The 18,147-nt window shown below is 44.8% G+C and overlaps 1 protein-coding gene across 8 annotated transcripts in view; it reads left to right on the top strand.

The window, feature by feature from the left end:
• LOC112429437 (fructosamine-3-kinase-like) overlaps nucleotides 1-18,147 on the top strand; it is a 598,793-nt gene that overhangs the window by 334,715 nt on the left and 245,931 nt on the right. For all 8 annotated transcript variants that reach the window (XR_011613969.1, XR_011613968.1, XR_011613967.1 and 5 more), the window contains 3 exons: nucleotides 10,253-10,334; nucleotides 10,876-10,987; nucleotides 14,145-14,257. The gene's annotated coding sequence lies outside the window, so the exon portion shown is untranslated. The remainder of the gene's footprint in view (nucleotides 1-10,252; nucleotides 10,335-10,875; nucleotides 10,988-14,144; nucleotides 14,258-18,147) is intronic.

Raw genomic sequence — 18,147 nt, 5'->3', positions numbered from 1 at the left:
CGTCATGGATGAATTTGGGTTTGGTATTTGGTTCCCTCGTTGTGTCTGTTGTTCTGTATTTTTATGTTGATGCCAAAACCATATTGTTTGGATCACTATGGCTCTTCTATGTCATTTGTAATCAGGAAGCATAATACATCCATGTACTTTGTATTTCCCAGTGGTGAGATTGCTGGATGACGTAGTGGTTGTATTTTTCGTTGGAGGAGGAACTGCCGACTATTGCTCGTAGTTTGTACACCAATTTCCATTGCCACTGGTAGTATCTAAGAGGTTTCCTGTCTGCAGATCCACACTGGTGATTGCCTGTTAAAAATTATGTTTTTGCTTTTGGCAACATTCATTTTGTGTGGATGGAGACTCTCTCTTAGTGTGGCTTTGGTTTACATTTTTGTGATAGTTAGTGATGTGGACAAGCTTTTCCTTTACCTGTTCATTTCCTGCCTTCTTTTCAGAAATGTCTTTCGGTTCTTTGCCCAAGTTTTGTTGCATTGTTTGGTTTTGTTTATTTTCTCACTCTATATGGTTTCTGGTATATGTCAGATGAACAGCTTCAGCTACATGATTCCTTATACTCAGCGCCTGGCAGCATCCTCTGCTCATTCCGTCTCTTCTGGTCAATGACCACTGCCTGTGTCTCATTCTTCTCCCTCCCCAGGGCAGGGCCCAGACTTCCTGCCTCCCATGTTTCCTTATCCTCATGGAGGCCTGGCCCAGTGCTGGGCCAGCCACACGGCACAGTGTCCAGTGTTTTTCTGGGTGGTGGGCAGGTCAGTTGGCATGGAAAACGGTGTCTGGGATTTCTGAGTTGACTATTGAATGGAGACTCACCCCACTCACAACCAGTCACCACCACTGCTACCCAAGCAAACCACCCGGGAGCCTGGAAGTTGCTCTGCCCACCTGTTGCCATGGGTACAGACACCTATCATAGGGAGAACCGAGAAGAGACCCAGCCCACCTGCCCCTGGTGCCCAAGGCTGACATTCAGGGGCCTGGGGATCACCCCAACCCACCAACCACAACCTGTGTCCATGCAGGCTCCCACAGGGCCTAAGGACAGGCTGACCCCTCCCAGAGATCCTCTACCTCCCAAATGCACAAGTACTCCATCTAGGGACCAGGGGATAGACCTGCCCTGCCTGCCACTTCTGGTTTGTGCTTGCACCAGCACGGGGCCTAACAACAGGCCAGATCACTTGCTGCCAGCATCCAAGCATGCCATCTTGGGGCCTGGGGATCACCCTGCTCTATGCATGAGCACCGTCGGGGGCCCCGGGGCCAGTTCATCCCACCTGGCATATGTATGCATGAACTGGAAATGTGTTTTCCTGTCGGGCGCAGTGGCTCACACCTGTGATCCGAGCACTTTGGGAGGCCAAGGCAGGTGGATCAGCTGAGGTCAGGAGTTCGAGACCAGTCTGGCCAACATGGTGAAACCCCATCTCTACTGAAAATACAAAAATTAGCCGGACGTGGTGGCACACGCCTGTAGCCCCAGCTACTCTGGAGGCGGATGCAGAATTGCTTGAACTCGGGAGGTAGAGACGGAGGCTGCAGTGGGCCGAGATTGCGCCACGGCTCTCTGGACTGGGGGACAGAGTGAGACTCCATCTCAAAAAAGTAAAAAAAAGAAAGAAAAACAAATGTGTTTGGGGCTGGGATACTTTCAACAACTCAGAGACATGGGGAAGCAGTTGATACGACACAGAAAAGCCCGTGGCAGATCCAGCTGACAGATGTGATAGCAGTTCTGCTGTTATAAAGCAGTCTTTGTTTGACGTTAAGGTTTGTCACAGCTCTTGAAATTTTGTCAGTGAGGTTGAAGGTGTCTCAGAAAGTCCACTGACCCTTGTATTGCATATGCATGAATAAAGTTACAAAAGTTTTTTTATCTTTCTGTAGAAATAAATGTGAACTTGGGTTAACTTTCTGAGCCGGTTCCCTTGGAAACCTGGAAAAGGTGGAATGTCATCTGTGTTGCGTTACCAGACTACAAATAAAAACATCCCGTAATTGGTCATCATTATCTGAATTGGGAGAGCTATGAATGAATTGTAAACAATGGGGGCGTCTAGAGTTAGAGAAGAGTAATTGCAATTGTGGAAGTCTGCCATCAGTTGGACTTTGCTGTTACACATGTTTTGAAGTCTATGGTCAACTTTTTGGTGGTTTACTTTGGAGAAAAAAATCAAGAGGTAAACCATACTTTGGGTTTCCCTGAGTGCAGTGGTGTTTGTAACTAGGTATGTCCCTTGCTGGGACCCTTGAAAACTTGGACGCTAGGACTGTTAAAAGAAATCTCAGTTCCTTTTTGAGACACAGGCTTCTAAGCCGGGTAGCCCTGTGCCCTCCCATGTGACCTTGTTCCTTTGCACCTGAGGTGTCGCTTGGGGAGCAGGATCCAGAGAATAGGCCCTGGACTGATGTGTGCACAGTCATGAGGACTCCTGCTAAAGACACAGGCACGATACCAGTCTGCTGGCACATGGTGTTTCGTGTCTTGTATCCTTCTACATGATACCAGTGGCCCCATTGGCTTCATAGGGACTCTTTGAGCCACGTGAATGTTAGATGTATAATTGAGCTGTGGCCAGCCGAGGGCATGGTGGCATGTCAATGTCACTGATCATCAGAGAAACACAAATCCAAACCACAATGAGATATCATCTCACCCCAGTTAAAATAGTTGTTTGTCAAAAAGACAGGCAATAATGAATACTGGTGAGGATGTGGAGAAAGGAGAACCCTCAAACACTGTTGATGGGAATGTAAACTCCTGACCTCAGATGATCTGCCGGACTCCTCAGCCTCCCACAGTGCTGCTGAGATTACAGACGTGAGCCACCATGCCTGGCTACAAATGGTATTGTTTTATATGCGACGGTTCGTTTCAAGTACATTGAATACAGTTCCCTTCTGCCTGTTTGTGTTGTATCACAAAACCCATAATGAAGCTCTAAGACCAGAGCATTTGTGAGCCACTCTTGGATTTTGAATGGGAAATGGATGGACTCAGCCTCTTTTAATTCCTCTAATGAATCCCATGAGATTTAAAAAAAAAAAAAATTCACTTTAGATTCAAGGGGTACATGTGCAGGTTTGTTACGTGGGTATATTGTGCAATGCTAAGGTTTGGAGTATGAATGATCCCCAGCACCCAGATAGGACCCAATATGTAGGTTTTCAGCGCTCACCCCTCTCTCCCCTCTGTGGTTGTCCCCAGTGTCTGTTGTTCCATCTTGATGTCCATGTGTACCCAGTGCTTAGCTCCCACTTGTAAGTGAGAACAGGTGGTATTTGGTTTTCTGTTTCTGCTTAATGTGCTTTAGATATGACCTCCAGCTGTGTATCCATGATACTGCAATGGACATAATTTCATTCGCTTTTATGGCTGAGTAGTATCCCATAGTGTGTATGTACCACATTTTCTTTATCCATCCACCACTAATGAGCATCTAGGTTGATTCCATGTCTGTGCTCTTGTGAACAGTGCTGTGATGAACATACAGGTGCAAGTGACTTTTTTTTTTTTTTTTTTTTTTTCCAGAACGATGTATCTTCCTTTGCAGATATCCCCAGTTATGGGATTGCTGGGTTGAGTGGTAGTTCTTTTCTAAGTTCTTTGAAAAATTTTCAGACTGCTTCCCACCATGGCTGAAGGAATTTACAGTCACACCAACAGTGTATAAGTGGTGGTGTATGCCTGTAGTCGCAGCTACTCTGGAAGGCTGAGGCAGAATTGGTTGAACCTGGGAGGCGGAGGTTGCAGAGAGCCAAGAGCGCCCCATTGCACTCCAGTCTGGGCAACAAGAGTGAAACTCCATCTCAAAAAAGAAAAGAAGAATTTGCAAAACTCAATAATAAAACATGAGGAAAAAACTTGAACATACTTAAGGTACAGATGGCAAAGACACACGCAAAAAGATGTTCAACATCATTAGTCATTAGGGAAATGCCAAATTAAAGCCACAGAGATACTGCTACACACACAGAAGAATGGCTAATGTTTAAAAACCTGACCATGCTATGAGCTATTGAACATGTAAAGCAACAGGAACTCCCAAACACTGCTGATGGGGATGTAAAACTGCACACCACTTTGGAAAACAGTTTGACAGTTTCTTAAAACATTAAACCTGCATCTACCGGCCGGCACGGTGGCTCAACCCTGTAATTCCAGCACTTTGGGAGGCCGAGACGGGCGGATCACAAGGTCAGGAGATCGAGACCATCCCAGCTAACACAGTGAAACCTGTCTCTACTAAAAAATACAAAAAAACTAGCCGGGCGAAGTGGCGGGCGCCTATAGTCTCAGCTACTCTGGAGGCTGAGGCAGGAGAATGGCATAAACCTGGGAGGCGGAGCTTGCAGTGAGCTGAGATCTGGCCACCGCACTCCAGCCTGGGTGACAGAGCGAGACTTCGTCTCAAAACAAAAAACAAACAAACAAAAAAATCCATCTACCTTATGATCCCTACATTCCACTCCTAGGTATTTACCCAAGAGAAAAGGAAATATATGTGCATGCAAAAACTTATACATGAATTTTCATAGCAGCTTCATTTGTAATAGCCCAAAACTGGAAACAACTCAAACGTCCATCAGCAGATGAATGGATATATTGTGGCACACCATCCTGCAGAATACTCGACAATAGAAAGGAACTACTGATACACGTGAGTGAGTCTCAAAATAATTATGCTAAGTGAAAAGCCATTTAGAAAAGAGTAGTTCTGGCCGGGCATGGTGCCTCACACCTGTAATCCCAGCACTTTGGGAGGCTGAGGTGGGCAGATAACTTGAGGTCAGGAGTTTAAGACTAACCTGGCCAACACGGTGAAACCCCGTCTCTACTAAAGATACAAAAACTAGCTGGGTAGGGTGGCATGGGCCTGTAGTCCCAGGTACCTAGGAGGCTGAAGCATGAGAAGAGCTACAGTCTTGGAGGTGGAGGTTGCAGTGAGCTGAGACTCTACCCCAGTGTAGGTGACAGAGTGAGACTCCACCACACACACACATACACACACACACACAAGTATATTTTACATATCCCACAATCTATAAAATGCAAACTATGGAAACAAAGTACATCAATGGTTGCTTTTGGATGGTGGCGGGCAGGGAGAGACAGGAGGGAGGGATTACCAAGAGGCATGAGGAAACATTGGGGGTGACAGTTACGTTTACTATCTTGATTGTGATAGTGGCTTCATGGATGTATACATGTGGCAGAATGTATCATATTGCGCACTTAAATCCAGTAATGCTTGGAATGTCCACTTGATTGTGTTTCAATTATACCTCAATGAAGGGTTGTTTTAAACAATAAAATATTATTTTTAAAAAACAGGCCGGACCCAGTGGCTCACACCTGTAATCCCAGCAGTTTGGGAAGCTGAGATGGGCGGATCACAAAAAACTAGATAAATAAAGGCTACAAATAAACAGTCAGATGAAGAGATAATATAAGGTGAAGACTGGAAGACTCCCAAGTACAGAAGTTTTTGTCCTGGTAGAGTTGGACACATGAATGAGTTGGGTTTTTTTGTTGTTCCCCAGGCTGGGGTACAGTGGCACTATCTGAGCTCACTGCAGCCTTTGCCTCCTGTGCTCAAGTGATCGTCCCTCTCAGCCTCCCAAGTAGCTAGGACCACAAGCATGTGCCACCACGCCCAGCTAATTTTTCTTTTTTTTTGGTAGAGGTGGGGTCTGTCTATATTGCCCAGTCTGGTGGTCAACTCCTGGGCTCAAGCCATTCACCCACCTCACCCTCCCGAAGTGTTGGCATTATAGGCATGAGCCAGTGGGCCTGGCCATGGATGAGTTCTTGATCCCTTCCTGTCAGCCTCCACATGAAGCTCCCCAAATCCTGTCTTCTTTGGCCTTTAAAAAAAATTTAAAAAATTAAAGACAGGGTCTCACTGTGTTGCCCAGGCTGGTCTTAAACTCCTGGTTTTAAGTGATCCACCCACCTTCTCCTCCCATAGTTCTGAGATTACAAGATTAGTGTTGCCAGCTGTCAGGTGGCTAGGTAGATTCAGTGTAAAGTCCTAGAAGATGTGTATTACTAAAAACAGCTAGCCACCTGACAGCTGGCATCCATCCATTCAGTGAAGATTGCTGGGCACTGTGGATACTGTGGAGGAGGCAGCAGTAGCAGCCGGCCTGCAGAGTGGGATGCAGTGCTGGAGGGCTTGAGGAGGAGGTGGCACTGTGATTGGTGTTTGAAGAGTGCCTCCATGATAATGGAGTCAGTGTAAAGTCCCAAAGACCAGGAAGGAGTAACAGGAAAGGATGGTTCATATCCAGCTGACCCATTCAAAAAAACCACAAAACAAAAAACAACGTGCGCTTCAGCAGGGTAGGATAAGGGGGGCCTCCGGAGTGTTTTTGTTTTTTGTTTTTTTTTTGCAGTGGGGGAGGGGTGTGCTCAGATTTGCATGCGGATTGCCAGGGCTGTAGTAGGGAAACAGCAGGGGGGTTGAGACCTGTGATTGGGAGTCTCCAGGTGAGAGGGGTGGACCCTGGGGACTGGGGGTCAGGTGAGGCTGGGAGTGGGGTATAGAGTCAGGAGCAGTTGGACAGGACCAGTCAGGATGCAGGGCGCAGACTCATCAGCGAGAGCATTCCTGAGCCCAGCATCCAAGAAGCGAGGGAGGTTGGGAAGGTGCTGCTACGAGGCAGGGGAAGTCCCCAAAAGTCCAGATGAGAGCATGGCATGCGTGGAAAGTGCTGGGCAGTTTTGGCATCAGTGAAGTCACGGGGGGCTGTGTGTGAACAGGTGGTCTTGGGCATCACCAGGGAGGCCTTGAGACAGGAGCGGGTTGGCTCTCCTGGAGACCAGGCTGTAGGATAGCGTTGGGGCTGAGGCATGGACAGTCTCCTTCCACCCCCGGCCTCTCCTTGGAGTTTTGAGGCACTGCAGATAATTAGGAGGTGATGTGATAAATCCTACCTGTGGAGGATGCCTTGGGCAGGGAGGACAGGGTGGCCAGGAAGGTCGCCCTTTGGGCCCCTGCTCTGAGCTGCTCATCAGGAAAGGAGAGAAGCTCCTACAGCCCGGTGTCAGAGCCTGGCGAGACCCTGTGAGGCCTCGAAAGTAGCAGGTGCCTCCTACAGTCTGCGCGTGGCCATCTCAGGGAATCCTCCCAGCAACTGTTCTAGTTATCCCTGCTCTTCAGGTAGGAGACTGAGGCCAGGAAGGGAAAGGCTGCAGTGATACCTACACTGTCAGTGGCTGAGGCTGTTTGAACCCAGAGACTCTAGGGCCCATGCTTCTGCCATCCTGCCTCTGAGTTTGATAGTTGGACTTGGTCCACCAAGTGCCAGGCCAGCCCTGTGGCTGGGTGATCCCAGGCATTCACAAGCTGACAATTCTGAAGGACCCACGCACTTGACCGTGCTCCAGTCTGTGTCGTCACATGAAAGGTGGGTGCTGGAATAATAAATGCTGCAAATGGCACTGGGAGTGTTGGCCATGCTCTGGGGGCACAGGAGCTCTGCCCATGCCCACAGTTGGCCTGTGCTGACCTCCCTCCATCACAACTGAGTGACACCAGCTCTTTCATTGAGCTGAAGTCTTCCTTCCAAAATCCCTTCAGTGTGGTCTTTGTGGCTCAGAGAAGCTGTGGCCAGGTACAGGATCTGGGGTGGCCCCTGCTTCTCTGCTCTGTGGCCTTAGACAGTGGGCAGGATCTGAGGTCAGGCCCACCTGCAGCAGGTGTTACAAAGAGGCAAATTCGCACTTAAGGTTTGGAAGAACTCGCCAACTAACTACAGTCCCGCTGTCTTTGAAGGTAGTGAGCTCCCCATTGGGGAAGGTATGTTAAGCTGACCTTTCTGGGATGCTGGAATATCAGAGACCAAGCAGTTAAGATTCTGTGATCCTAATATTGCCTCAAATGCTATGCTGTTTGGATTAGAAGTCAGTTTCATTTAGCCAGTTTACCAAGTGTCTCCTTGGTGCAAGACACCAGGGGACACAAAACGTCCTGGATAATTATTGGGTTTCTGGCTCCCAGGGGTCCCTGAGATGTTCCAGCAGTTCTGGAGTATGGGCCAGGCACGGCTTGCATCTGGACCCATCCATATTGCTCGCTCATTGTCAGCCTCATGACTGCAGTTGAAGATATCAGGCCCCCATGCGCCCACCACCCTGCTCTGCCCCGCCATGGCCCTCACCATGGCTCACTCAGGGCACGAGGCTTTCTGGGTGATTCCTGGAACTCAGTGTGGTCAGCTTTCTGGACCTGACAGTGGGGTGTGTCTGCAATGAGATGCCAGTTGCAGGAAGTGGTTTGCACAGCCTTCCTGGTGTCATGGGTCACTGTCTTGCCGAGTGGCTTTGGGCAGGTCCCTTCCCCTCTCAAGCTGCAGGTTCCTATGCCTGGAGCTCCCTTCTTGCCACACCACTGCCTTGTTTTCCCAGATACCAGGATTTTTAACTTTGATTGTTGGAAGTGGTTTTTTTTCCTGTTTTTGTTTTTTTCTGTTATTTGCTTTTACATCCTGCGAGCTTAGATTCAGGATTTCCTAAACATAAGCTCACTCTGTGTTTTCATGTAGCAGTTTTATGCTTTTACATCTTGTGTTTAGTATTTAATGTATTTTGAGTTTATGTTTGTTATTGTATAACATCAAGGTCTTATTTCATTGTTTTGGATGTGGCTATCCAGTCATTTCAGACTGCTCAATTGAACAGACTGCTGACTCCTCATCTCATCTTTTTTCCCTTCGGAGCACAGTCCCACTCATGCTGTCGCCCACGCTGGAGTGCAGTGGCGAGGTCTCAGCTCTCTGCAACACCTGCCTCCTTGCTTCGAGCGATTCTCCTGCCTCATCTTCCCAAGTGGCTGGGATTGCTGCTGTGCGCCACCACACCTGACTAGTATTTTTTGTATTTTTACTAGAGATGGGATTTCACCATTTTCGCCAAGCTAGTCTGAAACTCCTGACCTCAAGTGATCTGCCCGACTTGGTCTCCCAAAGTGCTGGGAGTACAGGTGTGAAGCACAGCACCCAGCCTCATTGCATCTTCTAGGCGTTCCTTTGAAGAAAATGTGTTGACTGCATACAGGCGTGCGTTTAGGTTCTCTTATGTCCCTAGGTTCATGGATTCATTTTTATGCCACTACTGTAGTCTTTGGTGAGTGGAGGTTTTACATGTAATTTGAAATTGGGGAGTGTGAGGCCTCCAATTGAGCTTGTATTCCCTAGGATTGCTTTGCATATTCAGGATCTGTGGGTGTTTGGTAGTTCCATGTGAAATTTTAGCCGTGTATCCTTCACCTTCCTTTAAACATTTGTTTCATACTTCATGTCCAGAATTAGGGATGCATTGGGACATTGTGATACTTGTTTGTATACCTTGAGTATGGATAAAATCAGGGAGTTTCCCAGGCTTGTGACCAGGTATAGGTTTGATATCTTTGATGTGTGAATATTCAATATCCTCCTTGGTAGCTGTTTTGAAAACAGCACGACCATGTTGTTAAGTGTCATCGCCCTGCTTTGGAGTAGAATACCAGAATGTATTCCTCTCCTGTAACTCTCTGTGTACCTGTTGCCAATCCTTAATGTCATCTCCTCCACCTAGTCTGTGATGACCACTGCTATACTTTCACCTTCAGTGAGTTGCATTTTTCAGCTCCCACATGAGTGAGAACATGCAGGCTTGGTCTTTGTCTGCATTTCTGATTTGATTGAACAGAATATCTGCAGGTGTCGTCATGTTGCACTCCAGGGGCAATCCTATCATGGAAATGATAGGATTCCATGAATGTTGATGGCCCAGAAGTATTCCATTGTGTCTGTGTACTAGAGATTCTTCATCCCTTCATTTGTGGATGGACAGGGAGGCTGATTGCTTGTCTTGGCTTTTGTGCATAGGGCTGAATTCCACCTGAGGTGACAGATCATCTCTTCCATGTCCTGATCATGTGCTCTGCATATGTACCTAGGAATAGAATTACTGGAGAAAACGGTAGTTGTAGTTTTAGGATTTCAAGGTACATCCAGGTGGTTTCTTTAGTGTGCATACTAGTTGACCATTTCCCACCAACTGTGGAGACAGGTTCCTCCTCTGGAAATCCACACCTTGTTTTGTGTTTTAATGTGTTTCACCATTTTTCTTGTAGCATCCGTTGCATGTAGAGTGAGATGGAATCTTGAGTGTGTTTTTGATTTTTGTGTGTGTATGATAAGTGGTATTTGTTACGTTATTCTGAATTTGTTTTAATTTGTTGTGTAGTACTGGGCAGAGGACCTGAAGACATGAGGTTGATGCACAGGTGAAAGAGAAGATACTCACCATCGCTGATTCACACAAAAGCGTAAGTGAAAATCCCACTCAAGATTTCATCTCATTCCAGTTAGAATGAATACTACCAATGTTTGATGGCAGTTTTGTTTCTATAGAGAGAGAGAGTGTGTGTGTGTGTGTGTGTGTGTGTGTGTGTATACACACACACACAACCCAAGGGTGCAAGGGACATTTTGACATATGTATATGTAGTATCATGATCAAATCATCATATCTGGCATCTCTGTGACCTTCCATCATTATTATTTCTCTGTGGAGAGAATATTCAGAACCGTATTTTCCAGCTGATTTTGAAAAATTTTTCTAGATTCTGTTGACCGTAGTCACCCTGCTGTGCAATAGAACACCAGAATGGATTCCTCATATCAGAGCGTCACTCTGTACCTGTTACCAATCCCTGCCGAGGCTCCCTGCTCTCCCCAGCCTCTAGTGACCTCTGTTGGAAGTTCTGCTTCTAGGAGACAATGTTTTTTGGATTCCGTATACCTGATGTCATGCAGCGTGGGTCTCTCCCTGGCAGACTCGTTTCATTTCACCTAATTGTCTTCCAGGTTTCTCCAAGTGGTTGCAGATGACATGATTTCCTGAAGTGTTACAGCTGATGTGTGTTTCCTTGTATACATGTACTGTGGTTCCTTTATCCCTTCATCTGTGGATAGGCAGGTAGGTTGATTCCGCATCTTGGCTATTGTGACTAGGGCTTCAGGGCACGTGAAAAGGCAGATTAACACAGGGATTTCATCTTCTCTAAACATGTACCCAGTGTTGGGATTGTTAGCTGGCGTAATGGTTGTACTTTTACCTTTTTTTTTTTTTTTTAAAGACGGAGTGTTGCTCTTGTCACCCAGGCTGGAGTGCAGTGGCGCAATTTCAGTTCAGTGCAACCTCTGCCTCCTGTGTTCAAGCGATTCTGCTGCCTCAGCCTCCCAAGTGGCTGGGAATACAGGCACCCACCACCACGTCTAGCTAATTTTTGTATTTTTAGTAGAGATGGGATTTCACCATGTTGGTGAGGCTGGTCTCAAACTCCTGACCTCAGGTGATCCACCTGCCTCAGCCTCCCAAAGTGCTGAGATTACAGGTGTGAGCCATCGTGCCTGGCCTATCTTTTACTTTTTTAAGGAATTTCCAAAGGTTTTTTGTAGTGTGTATGGTAATTTTCATTCCACAAAGAGTGTAGAAGATTTTTTTTTTTTACAAGTCTACACTGACCATTGCCTTCAACAATGTTGATTTTTGTCTTTTGTAATACTCATTCTAGGTGGAATTTGATGGTAGCCAAGTATGGTTTTGATTCACATTTTTGTGAGGATTAGCGATATTGAGAAATTGTCACCTGTGAGTCAGTTTCCTGCCTTCTTTTCACTCAGGTCTGTTTAGATCCTTTTACCTTGGATATTTGTTGTTGTCGTTGTTGTTTTTCACTTAGTCATACCAGTTTATTGTACGTGTTAGATAACAACCTCTTTCAGGGGTAGGATATTTTATAGTTTCTCCAAGTGCGTAGGATGCCTTTTTTTGTTTGTTTCATTGTTTTCTTTTCCGTGTAGAAGTTGCAAAGTGTCCCGAGTCTCATATGGCTATAGTTGCATATGTTAGCAGTGATTTTTGTGTTCAACACCCCAGTTCCATGAAACACACGAATGTGCGTGCGCGTGCATGAGCGCGTGCGCACACACACGGAACCAAGCCTTGCATTGTCTTTGGTTGTAACCGTGGATTTTTCTTTTAATGCATTCTACTCTTATTTTTATCGTTTAAAGGATACACATGCAAGTTAGTTACATCTGTTGATTGCATCATGCTGAGATTAGGGGTCCCAACAACCCCGTAACCCAGGCAGTGAGCAGAGGGCCCACAGGGTGGGTCTTTAGCACACGCTCCCTCTCCCCTGTGTTTTTATTGGTCTGTGGTCATTCCAGGTGTCTGTTGTTCTCTTCTTTATGTTTGAGTCCATTCACAGTTTAGCTCCTGCTTATAAGTGAGAACATGTGGCATTTGGTTTTCTTTTGGGGCCTTAGTTCACTTATGACAGTGATCTGCAGTTTCCACCTTCTGTTCTCAGGTGATCCTCTCACCTCAGCCTCCGGATTAGATAGGACTATAGGTGCCCGCCACCACATCCTGCTTATTTTTGTATTATCAGAGACATGGGATTTCACCATTTTGCTCAGACTGGTCTCAAATTCTGGACTGAAGCGATCCTCCTGCCTCAGCTTCCCAAAGTGCTAGAATTACAGGTCTGAGCCACTGTGCCTGCCTCTCATCCACTGTTGATGGCTAGGTTGATTCCATGTCTTTGACATTGTGAATAATACTGCCGTGAACATACGAGTGCCTGTGTCTTTTGGATAGAAGGGTTGATTTTCCTTTGGGTAGATGCACAGGCGTGGGCTTACTGGGTGAGATGGTAGTTCTGTTTTCATTTCTTTGAGAAATCCCCGATCTGCTTTCACCAGTGTCTGTACTAGTTTTCATCCCCACCAAAACATACCAGCGTTTCCTTTCCTCGGTTGCCTGGTCAGCGTGTGTTCTTCGCCTGCGTGGTCCTCACCATTGTGACCCGCGTGGGATGGCATCTCGTCATGCTTTTGATTGGCAGCTGTCTGATAATGAGTGAGTTTGAGCTTGTTTTCCTATTTGTTGGTTGCTTGTACATCGAATTTTGAGAAGTGTGTGTTCACGTCCCTTGCCCGTATATTAATGGGATATTGTTTTTCTGTTTATTCTCCTGGTTGACTTGTTGAAGGGCCTTGTAAATTCTGCATATTAGACGTTGGTCAGATGCACAGTTTGGGAACATATTCTCCCATTCTGTACGCTGTCTGTTAACTCTGTTGTAGTCTCTCTTGCTGTGCAGCAGCTCTTTCAGTTATTTCCTCTGACTTGTCAATTTTTGTTTGTTTTTGTTGCCGTTGCTCTTCAGGACTTAGCCATCTAAATGCTTTGCCAAAGCCTATGTGGAGAAGGATATTTCACAAGTTTTCTAGTAGGATTTTAATAGTTTGAGTTTTTATGTTTATATGTTTTATTCATCTTGAGTTCCTCTTTGTGTCTGGTGAGAGGTAGGGGCCTAGTGTTATTCTTCTGCACATGGCTAGCTGCTTATTTCAACACCGTTGATTGAATAGGGTGTCCTTTTCCCTTTGCTTACTTTGGTGGATTCTGTGTTGGATCAGATAGTTTTCAATGTGTGGTTTTACTTCTTGGTCCTCTCTTGTGTTCCACTGCTCTGTGTGGAAGTGGGTCCCTAGCTTTTCCATGAAATTTGAAATCAGGAAATGTGATGTGTCCCATGTAGTCTGGATGTCTCAGGATTGCGGAGGATGAAACACGGGGCACTTCATGGTCCCGCATGAATGTTAGCAGCATGTATTTCTATTTCTTTCATCAAATGTGTAGCATTGTAAAGAACAATACAATGAGAGGGTAGAGTGGGGCGTTATGGTCCATGCATACATTGTGGAATGATGAAATCAGGGTACTTAGTGTTTCTGTTACCTTTTCCCATTGTTTATTCCTTTATGCTGAGAACCTTCAGTTTCTCCTGTCAAGCTGCTTTGAAAGTGATGTGCCAATACTGTTAACCCTGGTCACCCTGCAGTGGAATAGAACAACAGAATTTTCTTCTTCTCATTTATGTGTAACTTTGTACCCTTTTACAATCCCTGCCCATTACCCATCTTTTCCCTCAATCCCTGGAAACTAATATTGTGCTCATGAAGTCTTTGATACAGTTTCTCAGCTTCTGCATGTGTGAGATGACTCAAGGTTTGTTTCTCTCCCCCTCACTCATTTAATTTACCATCATCTCCTCCAGGTGCAACCGTGTGGTTCCCCATGATATGATTTCATTGTGGTTTTCTGTCTGAAGAGTATCCCGGTGTGTACATGTGGAGCAGCTTCTTTCTCCCTTCGTCTGTGGATTAGCAGGTAGGTTGATGCTTACACTGGCTCTTGGGAACAGTGCTGGAATCCACATGGGTGGGTAGATCTATCTTTGGTGTCCTGATTTCAATGACTTTGAGTGTATTCCTAGTAGTAGAATTGCTGGTTGAAGTGGTAGTTGGAGTCTTTTAAGGTTTGGAGGAACCTCCAAGTGGTTTCTGTATCGTGTGTGCTAGTTCACCTTCTCACGAACTGTGGAGAAGAGTGTCTCTCTCTCTCTGAAAACACACCAGCATTTCCCTTTCTTTCAATGTTTTTTGTCTTCTTTTGTAACACTCATTCCAATTAGAATGAGATGGTGTCTAAGTGTGGTTTTGATTTACATTTTGCTTGTGGTTAGTGATGTTTGCCAGGTTATTGTGAACTTGTTTCAATTTGTTGTGTAAGACTGGGCAAAGGACCTGAAGACCTGAGATGGATGCACAGGTTAAAGATTCTGAATCAACATTATTGATCCTCATGAGAAGTCAATCAAAACCACACTGAGATAGCATCTGTCTCTGGTGAGAATGAATGTTACCAAACTGGGACAGCAGTTTCATTGTCGTATCGTCTGTGTGTATAACCAGCGAGTGCAAGGCACAGTTTGATCTGTGTAAATGTAGCATCATCATGAAGTCGCGGTGTCTGGCATCTCTGTGAGCTCCAGACTTATGATTTCTCTGTGGAGAGAATATTCACAACTGACCTTTGTAGCTGTTTTGAAAATTGTGGTTTTTTGTTCTTGCCTTTTGGCATAATGGCCTACGGCTCTGTCCAGGTTTCTGGTAAGGGCATGGATTTGTTTTTTATGGCTGTGTAGTGTTCCGTAGTGTGTATGTACCACATTTCCTTTCTCTGATCCACTGCTGATGGGCACCCAGGCTGATTCCATGTCTTTACCATTGCAAGTAGTACTTCCGTGAACATACGAGTGCATGCGTGTTTTCACTGGAAGGGTTTTCCTTTGGGTAGATCCTTAGGAGTGGGGTTGCAGCATTGGGTGGTTATTCTCTTTTAAGTTCTTTCAGAAATGTCCACACTGCTCTCCAGGGTGTCTGAACTAGTTTCCATTTCCCCCTACAGTGAACCTGCATTTCTTTGCTCATCTGCCCCACCAGCCTCTGTTGTTGTGGACTGTGTGTCATAATTGCCATTCTGACTAGTGTGACGTAGTATCGCAGTATGTTTTGATGTGCATTTATCTGATGATCAGTGAGATTGAGCATCTTTTCATTCTCATTGGTTACTGGTACACCTCCTTTTAAGTGTGTGTTCGTGTCCCTTGCCCATTTATAATTTGGGTTTTTTTTTCTGATGTTATTTGTTGAAGGTCTTTACGATAAATCCTGGATATTAGATGTTTTTCACATGCGTAGTTGTGGAATATTTTCCCTCATTCTATAGGTTGTGTGTTGACTCTTTTGGTTGTTTCTTGTTCTGTGCAGCTGCTTTTCTGTGTATTAGGTCCCATTTATCAGTAATTGCTCTTGGGGAGTTGACATTTAAATGCTTTGCCAAAGCCTGTGTTGAGAAGGGTATTTGCTAGATTCTCACGCAGGATTTTCTCATAGTTTCAGGCCTTGAATTTTTATGTATTTATCTATTTAGAGACTGAGTCTCGCTCTGTTGTACAGGCTGGAATGCAATGGAGCGATCTCGGCTCACTGTACCCTCCACCTTCCGGGTTGAAGTGATTCTCCTGCCTCAGTCTCCCGAGTAGCTGGGAGTACAGGCATGTGCCACCATTTACAGCTAAGTTTTGTTTTTTCAGTAGAGACAGGGTTTCACCATGTCAGCCAGTGTGGTCTCGAACTCTCTGACCTCTATTCATCTGCCCGCCTCGGCCTCCCAGAGTGCTTGGATTCCAGGCATGAGCCACCGCTCCCGGCCTGGGGTTTGGCATTTCAATCTTTGATTCATTTTGAGTTACTTTCTGTACATGGTGAGACACAGGGGCCTAGTGTTATTTCTTCTGCATCTAGCTAGCCACTTATCCCAGCACCACTTACTGATAGGCAGTCCTTTCTCCATTGCTTATTTTTGTTGATTTTTTTTCAAATATCAGATGGTTTCAGGTGTGCAGGTTTATATCTAGGTCTTCTAATCTGTTCCACTGTTCTGTGGAACCGGGTCTCCAGCTTTTCCTTGAAAATGGCAAAGCATTACATTGTCTATGGTTGTTTTCTTAGAGTGTTTGCTTTGTTTTACTGTTTTTTAAATACCTTTAGCAGCCTACTTGCATGGATTTGTTTTCTAAAATACGTGCTCACCGTATGTTTTCTTGTAGGGGTTTTCTTGTAGTGGTTTCAGAATTCAGTTTTAGGTCTTTAATGTATTTTGCATTGATTTTTGTTTTGCATGACATAAGGGTCCTATTTCAGTGTTTTGTATGTGAATATTCAGTTTGCTGAAAATCATCTACTGAACAGGCGGTCTTTTGCCCATTGTGCCTTTTTGGTGTTCTTTTGAAAAATGTGTACATTTCACTATATATACATTGGGGTTGAGTATTTGGTTTACTCATTCTGACCACTTCCTTAGTTTATGCCAATAAAAGCTTGTTTGGATAATTATAAGTTTGTGTTTTTCATTCATTGTTTTAGCTCCTAAGTTTGTATTTTTTAACATAATTTCTACGTTTATTATAGACTAATATAGTTTATTATAGACTAAAAGGTACAAAGGCAGATTAGTTGCTGCCTTTGGTATATTGCCTGATACTGAGACTTGGGGTCCCAGAGAGCTTATCACGCAGGGAATGGTGGATCCACCAGGTAGGACTATAGCCCATACTCCATCCCTTCTTCCTTTGTTGTCTTATAGTCAGCGGTGTCTGTTGTTTTCACTTTTATGGTAGGGTGTATTCAATGTTAGCTCCACCTTACAAGTGAGAACATGTGGCATTTGGTGTTCTGTTTTTTCCTTATTTCTCTTTAGATAATGGCCTCCAGCTCCTTTCATGTTGCTGCCAAGGACATGATTTGCATCTTTTTTTTTTTTTTAAAGCTGCCTAGTTTTTTGTGGTATATATGTACCCCATTTTCCTTTTCTGATCCACTGTTGATGGATACCTAGGTTGATTTCACGTGTTTGCCATTGTAAAGAGTGCCGCCAAGACCGTTTTTGTGCATGTGTGTTTTGGACAGAAGAATTTATTTTCTTTTGTGTATATCCCAGTGGTGGGCTTGCTGTGTCAGATGGTAGTTCTGGTTTAAGTTCTTTGAGCAATCTCTGAAGTGTTTTCTATGGTGTCTGAACTACTTTGCATTTTCACCAAAAGTGGACCAGTGTCCCCTTTCTCTGCTGCCTCGTCCGTGTCCCTTTTTTTTTTTTTTAACTGTGTAATTGCCATTCTGACCAGTGTGAGATGATAGCTCATTGTGCTTTTGATGTATATTTCTCTGATAATTAGGTTTAGCATGTTTTCACATTCGTTGCTTGCTTTTACATTGTCTTTTGAGAAGTGTGTGTTTATATCCGGTGCCTATTGATGAGTTATTTGGGGGGTTTTGCTAATTGATTTCTGTAAGGTCTTTCAGATAGATTCTGGATATTAGGCCTTGGTCAGATGCATAGTTCGGGAACATTTTCTCTCATCCTGTATGTTGTCTGTCTACTCTGTTGGTAATTTCTTGTGTTGTGTGGTGGCTCTTTAGTGTATTAGATGTGGGAATTTCCTGGTCTCACATATACTTCAGCATTGTTTCTTTCTATGTGCTTAAAACCAATTTGCTCTATAGTAAAGATTTACAATTAAAGAGTAGAGTAGGACATTTTGATCCATGCATATGTACCTTGTGTAATGATGAAAGCAAGGTATTGACTATCTCTATTACCTTGTGTAGTTATTTTCTTTTCAGTCTTTTTTGGAAAATATGGTAGGATACTGTTGA

This window comes from Macaca nemestrina, chromosome 15 (genome assembly GCF_043159975.1).
Source record: "Macaca nemestrina isolate mMacNem1 chromosome 15, mMacNem.hap1, whole genome shotgun sequence".
NCBI classification, from domain to species: Eukaryota; Metazoa; Chordata; class Mammalia; order Primates; family Cercopithecidae; genus Macaca; species Macaca nemestrina.
This window is presented reverse-complemented; position numbering and strand designations above follow the sequence as displayed.